Genomic DNA, 13,021 nt, shown 5'->3' on the forward strand with positions numbered 1-13,021 from the left:
TTGTATCCAAGTGACGCTCAAATCTTTCAACAGTCGTATACTATATATAGATTCATGCAAGTCAGGGACCCGCCACTTTTACAGAAAAATCGCTTCACATATGCCAGACCTTCACATATCTCCCATGAAACTTCATCCATCACATTTTTTTACCACCCACTGGGGTACTATAGGGAGTTGGCAGGTACTCCAGCCGATATGACATTTCCCAAAAAGCCTCGAGTCCAAATGACACTTCAGTTTGAGTCTGGATCCTTGCATCCTTGATCAAAAACACAGATCTCCCAGAAAACCCGGTCCACATCTTTGCTTTACAACTTGCCAACCAATAACTCGCCGGGGCAGTTATTGCCCCCACGTCGAAACTCATTGCACCCTTCAAGAAACCCAAGGACACGACAATAGTGGTGGTGATATTAAAGTCAAATGAGAAGAGTGTTGAAAATCAATAGGCTTGGGAAAAATACTCACACAAAAACACAGTCTTCAAACCACGATCCTCCAGACACCCACAAGTCTCGAATTAATTTAAAAAAATGACAAGTATATAAAATGAGACTCCAAAATCTTGGAAACGGGAAACCTCCTCCCAACTTTCAGACTGAATGCGCTGAAAACTCACCGCGCTCAACCTTCACCTGTCAATCAAAGACACTCAACAGCTTTGAGTGTTTTATTGTGTTTAATAAACATTTAGTTTTCCTTGATGTGTCTCTCTTATGCGGACCAACACATCGACACGACACCAAGAGAGGCAGTGACCTATTGGACGAGCCGGTCGCTGGGTCGCGCTTTAGCTAGCAAGCTAGCAATTAATAGAAATTAAATGAACACAAATCAGCGTCCAAAATACTTTTTTTTGACACAAATTCATCTCTGATTAAAATTTGCCATTGTCTGGTGTCATTTAACTTTCCTCATTACATATTGAAAATCTACAAACACGCGTTCTGTCACACACCCTTTGTGAGACAAAAAAGGTGTTCGTCGTATCACATCAGCACTGTGATCTCAGGCCTGTCCGAAATTGCAAAGAGACTTCCAGCCTGTCACACCGAAGCGCATTTTCCTTGAGCTACAATGTGGACATGCATTCATGTGTGAAATAGAGATACACCCCCCCAACACGCACACACACACACAAGGCATTATCAGCATAGTGCGTACACCTCCGTTGTCAGCCAGAATCCATTGAGTTTGTGTCGTCTGTGTGAATTTCATTTGATTTTCAAGAAGCCGCATTGGTCAAAGCCACTGAAGCCTGCCGAGGAGACCGAAACTCAACGTGAGACAAACATCAATGATGAACTCCAAGAATTCCACCAAAATGCACTTGATCTAAATCTATTGCTTCGACAGCATAAAATTGGCACAATGAAGCGCCTCAAACCTACCCCAGGACATCACTTCATTAGAAGTAAATTTATCATGAGAAGGCGAGGAAAAATACCTGGTCGTGATGAGAGGATCAAATCCCCAACCACAATTTATTCATCCTTGGTAATTACTGTCAGAAAAAAAAATAAAAACATGTCCAGCTCAATAAAATATAAAACACAGTTCAACATCCACTATTTTGTCTCATTCCGACAGATTAGCATCAAACATGGAGATAGAAAATGCCGCAGTGAATCCCGCTGCGCTTCGGAACGGACTCACTTCATTTCTCACCAGAAAGACCCCGCGGTATTTATTTATTTTTCTAGGGTGTTACACATCATTGAACAGTTCTTGTTAATAGACAAACTGGTCATCGTTCTGTAAATCGAATCTTGAAACGTGAAAGTGAATACTGAGAGAATCAAGCAGTAACTGAGGTCCTATTTCCCACTTTGTTCATTTTTTTACCCCCCTTTGGTCATTTCTTAATGTGTGTCTCTCTCACTGAGTGTATCCCTAGCATCTCACTCGGTAGTTTTAATGTTGCATGAGGCAGCAGAGCGCTGTGACCCAGATCTGTTGCCAGACCTCATTCTTAAGAGCGGGACATTCTTAATGGGCTTAGTTGGGAATGGGAGGGACAATTGGGATCAGCCTGCAGTACATACTTTTGATTCTCCTACACTCTATTTATCCAGCACAGACATGTGTAATCATCTCATTAAACAAAATCAGCAGCAAAATGACCAGCTAGTCCTCATAATTGACGGTAAACGATTACAGAAGCAATCAAGTCATTCAAATCCACAAAACACTTGAGTATTCAACAAATTAGATGCAACACCAGAAGAAGAGTAACATGTAAACTAAAAAAAAAAAAAAAAAAAAAAAACTCAACTCAAGATTAACATGACAAACAGTTAATGAGGTAATTGAACATATCTGCCTAACGTAGCTCGGGAACTTTATCCTTCATTATGATGATGTAAAGATCAGGTTTAATCGCATTCATATTGAACGATAACAGCAAAAAGGAATTTGTTAAACTCAACTGATCACCCCGATTCTTTAATTGAGCATCTTATGGAAGAGAACAGGACAAAATTTGACAAAGTGAATTGATAGAATTAGCAATATATCAGCAATATATTTATGCCGAACTCTCAACACCGTGAATACAAGTCTTCATAGCGGTTTTGGTGCTCGTCTCGAATTTTCTAAGCTTGTCTGCAAGAGAGAAGAACATCTCAGACTGCGGTGTAATACGTGAACTGCTAGCACGTCAAGGACAAAACTCATTTTGACTGAGTGTGTATCAGCTGAATCAGAGAATAAAAACTTCTAGTCATACAAAGTTCATTACTGATTAAAGTAGAATAATGAAATGCCCTTGTCATTGTGCAAAACTTTAATATCTTACAGAAGTGACCTGTATGGTTGCCTTTTGATATTTGAATCAACTGCTTCCAAGCAAGCTTTTCAGACTGCCGCGTGCAGATAAATGAGAATCTGACGTTATTCAACAAAGAAATCATGTAATTAATTGATTAATCGAGAACTCATTGATTATCAAATAAATCACTAATTGTTTTTTCTAGTCAATTAATTCTTAAGATAACGTTAATTGAAAATTCTCCAAATCATCCAAATTTCACCTCTTCTACAGTATAGAGCAGAGGTATTCAATTAAAAGTCACAGAGGTCCACAACGAAAATTTCTTCCAAAGTCCAACTTCCCGAAATGTCTAGCCTATGTTCACATTTTTATATCGTTTCAATATTTAGTAATTTTCAACAGAGCGCACTTATATACTAAATATTTAGCAATGTTTCCATTAAACACCTTTGCCAGTCAAACAAATATAAGGCGTTTATTTCACATTCAAGAAAATGTGGCTCCAGGAATTTAAGGGTGCCACTTCCAGAAAAAAAACTGTAAAATATCTCCTGCAGAAATATATCAAGTGCTAAGCATTGAGTTAACATCTTTTACCTTCTTTTTTTAAATCAAAGAGTTATCAGCCTAAAAAAAACGGAAAGCCTAATTATCCAAGTAAACCAGGTCAACATGTTCAGTACACAATCAATAAAAATGGCTGTCCTCATGAAAAAATAATTCAAAATGAGCGTTGACACCACTTTTTCTTTTGAATATTTTTTTAACTTCTCTTAATGAGAAAAATGAATTTGTGACTGCCCTGTCAGTGACTTAAATCTGGGTTGGAACGGAGTCAGGGCCATTGGGATTTGGTAAATTATTTCACACATCTGGGCTTTGTGTTTTCCTTTAAATAATGTTTGTGCAACCACATTTAAGCACTCCTTCACAACTTCCCCATCACTTGAACGTTTTTTTATGTTTCCCCAAAATCCATGATACTTTTACTGAATATTCGTTTGCATGCCGCTGGGATGTAAACGAAAATGTAAAAATCTGTTGTACTGCACTCGAAGTTCGATGTTTTTACGTGCGCTCACCTCAAACGTCAGCGGATAACTGTGCACAAAAGGGCGGTGCTTTGTCTCGTAGTGGCGCTTCGCAATGTTGCGACGGGTTCGGAGTATATGATGCACACTGGTTATGAATTGGCTGCAGCCAGAACGAAACTAAATTTCTCCGTCCATTCATTTAAAACAAGACGCTTCGACCTCGCTAACTTTTTAGCAAGGCATACTATCAGCAGCACTCTCTTCCAGTCTGCTGCGCAATTGGCAATGGATCGTAAACAAAAGATTTGATTGGCTCAAATCAGTGACGCCTTTTCCGTATTTACTAGAATTGCAGCGCCAACGTTTGCGAATGCGCCCTGAAAAAAAATCATCATAGATTGGCCATGGGTCCGGTCCGAATCATCCCGCGGTCCGCCATTTGGTGATGCCTGGTATGGAGGCTCCAATTTCTGTCTTTTTTTAGAACAGATTGATTGTTTGTTTTGAATCCAAATAAAATATTAGCTGAAAAGCATTTTAGACCAAACCAGTAACATCATCATCAATCATAATATTTTTCATTGTTCATTTGAAATAATGTCCTGTTTTTGAAGAACGTGATGGAAATTAAAATGTTTTTTTAATGCAATTCATCGACTAACTGACAAAATAATTGCCAGATTAGTCAATTATTAAAAAAAGAAAAAAAACAAAAAAATCTTATCAATTTTTCATGATGACGCGACATATTGACGATGCCTTTTGGTTGTGACCGTTGCACAAGTTTAGCTCAAGGTCAGCACCCGCAGACCTGATTGAACCAATTGGGATCAGCTGTTCTGGACACAAATAATCCCACTTTTCAAGTTTAGGGGAAGTCATCTCAAAACTCAAGTTTACATTCGGAGCATGTTGAACCTTTTTGCTGGAACACACTCTGGGAAAATGATTCGGCTTACAAGCAGATGTTTCAATGCCAACAGGCTCGCTGAAATTTCATTTCAGTTGTCACATATTATAATGAATCAACACCCCCGCCGAGTCCCCAAGTTTAGTACATTACCGTTGAAAGATATATAAATTGGAAAAAGAAACATTTCAAAAATGGAATCAATAAAGAAAAGTTGCTGTTTTAAATTATCTTAGAGAGACCTCGGAGACCTTTTATGAATCCAATTTGTTTCCTTCTCATCTGCTATATTTAATAAAGCCGTGCTTCTTCATTTGCATGTACGCCTTTGAAATCTCTTGCAATGTCTTTTGCTGCTGTAACTGTGAGTTTGACCATGAGAGAGTCCGTAAATTCTTAACACTCTGTCAGCGACAAATGTACGGTCGAGGGATTTCAAAATATATATTTTAACTCAATTTGTACTCTTAATGGACGGTCACGTTGTAATTCACTTTCATATCATTTGAGTAAAGTTTTCATCATAGAATAAACAAAGGACAAAAATTTGATTCGGAGGCTGCCTTCTGAAATGTTCCAACATGAGCTGTGAGGTCAAACCTAATCTCTAATCTACAGTTAGTTGCCTTAAGTATTTCATACTTTTGTGTACATGTTCATTTCTGCATTTGTTATTTCAGCGGCTTGTGCACATGCGTGTCTTTTAGAATCACAGCATAATACAAGAAAGTACTTTGAACTGTGTAAATATTGCTTGATAGTCTTCTAGATACAAAGTTACATGTTGACTCAATTGCCTACAATTATTATTTATATTATTATTTATCATATGTGTGGATTCACTGACTAATCTTTATTTAGTTATTCTTTCTCTCTTTGACAACCACACAAAAACATTGCGGTGATTTATTTATTTATTTTTTTACATTGACCATTAATTTAAGTCTTTTGAATCCAGTTAAAGACAGCTAATAATTTACTATTCACACAGTTAATAAGAGAAGTAATGACATTATCGACAGCTAGGAAATTGGTATCATCAGCAAATAATAAATGAAGATTGTTGCAAAACATTGGGAAGTCATTAATATAAATTAAAAACAATAACGGGCCCAAGATTGATCCCTGCGGTACTGCAGAGTGAATTCTAGATTTGTTTGATGAAACAGCATTCAAATAATCAAATTGCTCGCTGTTATCAAGATAACTAGTAAACCACTTGAGGGCAACTTTCCTGGATTCCATATCTACTAAGTTTTGAAATGAGAATATTATGGTTGACAGTATTAAATGCGTTGCTTGGATCAAGAAAAACCAAAAGGGCAATTCTCTTCCTAATGCAGATGAGACGTGGTTGACCAGTTACAACAAAGCATTGTCAGTGGAGTGTTTCTTACCAACACCATATTTGAGAGTATCTTGAATGTTATTCGTCGCTCGGTGCTGAGGTAGTCTTACATATGGACCCGTTTTTCCGGGATCTTACTTTGTGTGGTGTGTGGTGTGAGGACAGGTAATTAGCAGAAGTCTAAACATGTCTATTAATCACGTGTTCCAGAGTTAATGTGTGTGTTCAAGTAGCTCTGGAGACTGCCGTTACATCATGTCCAATGCTCTGTGGTCCAGTGCAAGTCTTCAATGGAAAAGCCACAGAGACAAATAAAGACAAATGGTTCTGTCTTCAGTGTAATTAGTTTCAAGTTTCTAAAAGACCAGACCACGCCACAGCTACTGCCTCTCTTGGGACAGGACTCATAAAGCCCCAGACCAATTCGAAGCCAAGTTCCTCTCAACTCGGCCAGACATGATGACCCAAAAAAAAAAGACAAACAATGAACAATTTTCTGTAAAAATGTTTTTTGAAGAAAGTTGAGCTCAGAGAAGTGGGATTCATAAGGAGTAGCGGAAGTGCAAACTTTTTTGCACATGGGCTAGAAATCGCGTATCCTAGCAAGCTGCGAACACATCGTAGCTGTCTAATTAAAATCCAATATCTCCACTTTATGACTAACATAATTAGACGTGTTGTGTTCTCCTCCACAGCTTGTTTAAATGATGAAGCCAAGCAATCAACGCGTTATAATATCTCCATTTAATATTCCTGGATTGGCAAAGCGAGCAAAACGACAAAACACGACGAAGGGGAACTCCAACCTCAGTCACTTTGGTTTTAATGAACCAAATGTCAACAACTTTCTATTATGATATAATATGACATGAGTGGCAGTAAATATGTACTTGATGTTTGCTGAGCCAAGCCCGATAGATAAATGCAGGTTGAATTTAGGAAAATAAAAAATGATTACGCTAATTTCACTCCATAATAGAAAATACATTATTTTGATGACGTGAATTGGAAATGCGACTGGACACAGTCTTGCATTAATGATTCAAGAAAAAACTTGGAAGAATAAAAATGAGTGAGCTTTTAATACAGTGTTTGAAAATAAGTTCTATAAAAAAATTTACCTGTGAATGTAGTCTTTTTTTTTTTAAAGCAGATTATGTAAATTTTGCAATTTAATAAGCCTGCGTCAACATTACGCTGTGAATAACATGAATATTAAATGGAAGTTATTTGGGAATTTTTTTTCCATGTTAAATGAATTTACCATATGGAAATATACTGTGATGCTTGAGTAGCATAAACCACGAAAAAAAAAAAAAAAAAAAAAAAGATCCATACAACCTGCACGGATAAGAAGGGAATGAAAAGCTCTTCCTCACTGTAATACAAATGAGTTCTATCCTTACTGTAAAAGTACAAAATGAGGACACACGGCGATAAAAAAATGCTAAGCAGGTTCTTATCTCACATGTAGTCTTGATAAATCCTTGCTCAAGCTCGCTCGCTGAAATGGAGCTGTTGTACGTCACAGCAGGATAACGTGAGTGCGGCCTGGAGTAGGTAGCAGCCACGTGGTACCAGAGCACATCCCGTGCTGAAAGGATTCAAGTGTAGGTCTCCCCTACTAGCTCAGATGGTTCGATCCGTTGCACAACTGTTCTCTGGTGGATGCAGCCATCACCAAACAGCTGGAGGAGAAAAGGCAAAACAAAAATGAAGATGAGACAGGTAAGTGAGGACACATAACATAGAGCCACCGTGAAGAAGGCAGTCTTTGCCGATTGAAGGAGATAATCCAGTAATATTTTATCTCAGGGCTGAGGAAAGTAAAGCTTGCGAGCTATATGTTAATCACAGGAGGATTTGATTTGAAAACGTAAAAGTCGCAGGCCATAAAAATCAATTTCCGCCCCCACCTTTTTATGAATAACGTGAAAATGAGTCTGTGACATGATTGAAGGTTGACATCTCTGTGGTTTGTTTTGGGTCTTGGTTTAAGCATTTCAGAGCCGTTGTGCTCAGGCATATTTCGTGGCAGATGGCTTTAAGCTTTCACATATGCTCAAAATACATCGCCAGGTTTTAAGTGACACAGCCACACATACAAACACACAGGTCTGTTCACCTCAGAGTGCTCTTTCGGTAGCCGTGAGCCGCCACCATGGAGGAAAAAGTCAGAGTACAACTGAGAATCAGCAGGGGGGCGGAGCTTCATGCTGGTCACTTAGCCTGAGAGTGCTCCCTGGGTGGCCGCGAACAATCATCACCATCGAGAGATGGACTTTGGAAAAAAAGGAGGAGGAAACATTTTCCACGAGGGGGATCTGAGCGTTGTGTTAAAATTCATTTAGGCGTTCCCAGCCAGTTTGGTCGGTGATGCGTGAGGAAATTGTGTCGTATTAAAGCTGCCACGAACGAATCTTTTTAAAATCTATTATTTTATCGATTATTCCATTGATTAAGCGGGTAATCGCCACCTTCCGGCAAAGTGCAGTCTAACTGTGCTTATGGGTGGAGTTTTCAAATAACAATAATAACAAATATATACTTTTAAAAACATGTCATTAGTAACTAAGTTACTTTTTCATGGTAACTATGGCAACACTGGTTGTATGATGATATCGGTTAGTCTCTGACACAAATTAACTCAATTTTCATAGCTTGTAATGGAACAAAACGTGTGGGAAACCATTCACATTGGGTGTTGATTAACACGACAGAGTGACAGCTGCTGAAATAGTACATACTTTTCACCAATATGTAATTGTAGTGCAATATAGAGACGTCACCTTTTAATGGCCCCGACTACATGCGTCACCTTAACACATGCGGCGGAAAATAAATTAAAATAGCTTTTGCCTGTTGACGTTTGTCAAGGCTCGCCATGAAACAAGATTGATGTTCGTCATTGCAACTAGCCTCGTTTTTCTGCTCTAAATAAAGTGAAGGATAAACCAGTCCCTGCTATATGGCTGACCTTTTTGATAGACCCATCTCTCACATTTATAGCAGCTGCGTCATGCTTTATGGCCACAACGTACAAGTGGTTCATGTTGACAAGCTTCTACTGAGAACATCTCCATATATGTTGCATGTGCTAAATTCAAGAATTCCGGAAAATTGGAAACGCGCCTCGGTGAAACAATTAAGGACAACAAACCTATCACTTTTGGCAGGCTCAATCTTTTAGGACAGGGGTCCTCAATCCTGTTCCTCGAGGATATCCTGCCTGTTTTCCATCTCTCCCAGCTGCAACACCCTCTGATTCAAATGATCAGATAAGCCCGAAGATAGGTGGGATAGGATCCAGCACTCCGCGCGACTCGCGGTACAGATAATTGATGGATGGACAACTAACTGGGAACGGACACACACCGCGTGCACCAAAGTAAACGCAGGTAACCAGTACACGATTGGAGACTTACTTCTTCTGCATGCAAGGAACCCGGATTCAAATTAATTATACTCAACACTGCCCCCTGGTGCTACATAAAATGAACTTGAACAAGCACTAAACCATTCTAAAAGTGTTTGTTAAACGCTTGAAAACTTCTGGCTTTTGAATGTACCTTTCTGCTTGGAGCAGACCTTGTGCTAACTGAGAGGTGTCATTTTTTTTTTTATTTTAATTTACTAACAGCGGCTGTCTCGTGTCGAACTTATTATCGCCCTCAGCCGACTACATTCAGTCTGGTTGATCTGACCCTATGGTGGGCTTCTTGTTGAGCCCACTAATCCTAGTTAGAGAATCCCACACTTCCCTTTCTCTGTTGACATGATCTGTGACTTTTAGGAGACTGAGCGAAGCGTACCCCGATAAGAGCTCGTCCGACTGTGGCAATGGAAACCAGCGAGAAAACTTGGTGGACGGCTCCATCTGGACAGCCTCGGCGCCGGCGGCCTTGCTCGGCTGACCACAGTACGGGAGCCACCTGCTGTCGAACTGCCACACTATCACATAGACAGCACCCGGACTGTTGGACAACATTTGATGTGTTTTCTCATATTTCACACCGTGTGCTTTATCATATCAACACATACTGAGTGAATCTTTTCAGAGAACAGCAGTTTGGTGGATGATGTGTCTGAAGTGCAATTTTAGTGCTAAAACAACATGAACAGCCCAAGATGTTAACACCAAATAAAATTTGTGTTTGTCAAATAATGTGGCATTACAGAAAATTGCGTTTTGCCATCTGCTGACAATGGAATGTGCAAAATTGGACGTCACACAAATTGTTGCACTCCAACTTCAATGACATGGAGTGCACTTACAACAATGACTTTTAAACATCAACTTGGAATGTGCACCGATAATATTAGTGTGCAGATTTTATCAGTGTGTGACAATGTTTGTAGAAATATTGTTGAACATTACTGAGAGTTGACACATATGTGGTCACACAACACGTGACACAAAAAAACAAAAACAAGTTACTCCACTCCCTGCAAGGAATGTATTTTCCAGACTCTAAGCCGCTACTTTTTTCCTAGATTTTGTACCAAGCGACTAATACAACGGTGCAGATTTTCTGTGGATTTTTCTTTCACCAATAGTTGAGAAAATACGATAAATAAATCTAGATATTTTTTTTTCTCTTGGGTCTGTTCTATTTTAATTAGCAAATTTGTTGCCGTGTTAAAAGGCACTGTTTTAACAATCGGTTTATGTACCTTTATGTGCATTCACAGTACTTACTGTGGCTTATAGCCTGGTGCAGTTTGTATCTAGTTTTTTTTTTTTTTTTTCCCCAAACAGTGTTGCTGTGGCTTATATGCAGGTGCGCCTTGTAGTCCTAACTAAGAAGAAATTAATTTTGTTCCTGCATGAAATATTTTGCATTTTTCTTTTTAGATCTTACTTTATGATGGGGAGGATCTTTAAATGGACTTTACCTGCAACATTTTGTGCAGCACCCCTGACATCCAATAAAAAGTTGATCCGTTTATTTGGTCTGAACCACCGCCCCACCAGACTTATACACAAACGCAAATGCCAGTATTAATAGTTTACGCGATATATACAATGCAACAACTTTTATGCATTTCAAAACTCATCCAACAACATTCTGCTTGAAAATAACTGGCTTTCAGATGCTGACTTGATCATACACCACACACTTCAAAAACAATTTGAATGGACATGCTTATTAGTTTTCTAGGCATTCGTTGGGTCACTCACATTTTAAACATCGTGTGTGTTTAGTTGTTAATTCCTGAAAAAAGCTAGATGCAACAAAATTTGTGCCAGGTACGGACAGCCTTGATTATATACCCTGTGATGCCTTCACATGAATGCATAACACTTATTAAATGACACAAGGCTTTGTTGTGGGAGATTAACCTTGGAGAAAGCATTTTTGTTTGTCATTTAAATCCCAGTGAGCTGAGACTTTTGGTCATAGAAAGACACAATTATATATCAAGTCTCTTAAGGTATTTCTCACCAAGCGAACGACTGCCGCAAAGTTGGGTTGTCTCTCGCCAACCTTAGTAACGCCAGCTGGCACCGCTCGCTGTCGGCCCTCGCTGCCATTTTGAGGATGTGTCTCATGAGAGGCTGCATAGCTTGAAACCTCAGCAGGGAAACCAGCAGCGCCTGACATCAATCTCGCCCAGACGAGGGATGTAAGAACGCAAGCTCGGAGGAGGAATGACAAAGCTCAGCTGGATCTCAGCCCGGTGATAACTTAACTCGCCCGGGACAATTTGTTACACCGTCAGAATTAAATGATAAGATTCCAATTACTTGCTAATTTAAACCAAGGGGCAAGGATGAGCGGTTAAGGGTGATGGAACACGCTGCAAAGGATTTCATGACCTAATAGCTTTCTTCAGGTGAAATGGAGAAAATCTTGCCAACATTAAATAGATAAAAGTTCTGAGCTAGGTCACATTGAATCTATCACGTATTTGCAGCTAAAGTGTCACATGAAGGGCGCATGTATGTGCCAAAAGACTCCATATTAAGCCACATGACCTGCACTGTCTTACAGCTGACACTGGGTGGTCGAGTCCTCTAATTAATCGGTCCCGTCTCCCCACTAAAGACTGGATCAGGTTGTCAGGAGTGCTGCATTATTCAACATTGCGGTGGCTGAGAGACCAAGCCTGTGGACTGGTGTCACCTTTCGATAAAAAGATGGCGAGAGAAAAGAATGGATGGAATAGTAGATGAGAGGTCATAACAGGCAAAAGCGCACTGCAGACCTCCGCCAAGATCTGTGAACTAAAGAGAGGAAAACGTTACAGTGTCATACTTGTAGTTATTTTTCATATATTAATTTTATCAGTTAGCAGCCTTCTCTTTTTTTTTAGTCCGTTCCATTGACGGCACAGTGACTCAATCCAATCCATTTTCTAGCGCTTATCCTGTTCAGTCGTGCGTGAGCTGGAAACTATCCCAGGGGACTGTCACACGGCACAGAGAGGCTCACATTTACAACTACGGTTGCTGAGTGGGATTGATCCCACAATAGGTGCACTGAAGTCAGCCGTGTGTAGCATTTCACGACCAGTGACGGAGCACTGACTCAGTCAGCAAAACTCTGGTTTCCATATCTTTTTCGATATCCTCAACAAGCTTTGAGGTGCTTCCAATTCTGATTCTGATTCCTTGGATTCTTATATTCATGCTCAGCGCAAGTTTAGCGCTAAGCTAAAGATCATTTTTCTTTCTTTTGGTGTTTTTGTTGACAATTAGAAATGGCCGTCTGCGCCAGTGTGGGACTGAACACAGTCGCCTTCACTCCTGGCCTAGCATGGGCTGCCACATTCGCAAACACGTTAAACTCAACTTTGCCCGGCACGAAAATGAAGATGCACCCGTTATTATGCTGCGTGCACAGGCACTTCTCGACAAATTTTACAAACATTTTTGGATGCTCACCCGTATCACGGTCTTGCCAATCTTTAATAGCTGGACAAAGATTTCTTAATGATTTGGTTGAAGC

The 13,021-nt window shown here is 39.7% G+C and overlaps 1 long non-coding RNA gene across 3 annotated transcripts in view; it reads right to left on the reverse strand.

Annotated features, from left to right (window-relative positions):
- LOC148329140 (uncharacterized) overlaps nt 1–9,483 on the reverse strand; it is a 47,757-nt gene extending 38,274 nt beyond the window's left edge. For all 3 annotated transcript variants that reach the window (XR_015845618.1, XR_015845619.1, XR_015845617.1), the window contains exons 1-2: nt 9,229–9,483; nt 7,537–7,756 (exon numbers count right to left, since the gene is read on the reverse strand). This is a non-coding gene — a long non-coding RNA (uncharacterized LOC148329140). The remainder of the gene's footprint in view (nt 1–7,536; nt 7,757–9,228) is intronic.
- Nucleotides 9,484–13,021: the final 3,538 nt, after the last annotated feature.

Source organism: Idiotropiscis lumnitzeri, chromosome 10 (assembly GCF_059441095.1).
Source record: "Idiotropiscis lumnitzeri isolate Australia: NSW breed Sydney's pygmy pipehorse chromosome 10, RoL_Ilum_1.0, whole genome shotgun sequence".
NCBI lineage: Eukaryota > Metazoa > Chordata > Actinopteri > Syngnathiformes > Syngnathidae > Idiotropiscis > Idiotropiscis lumnitzeri.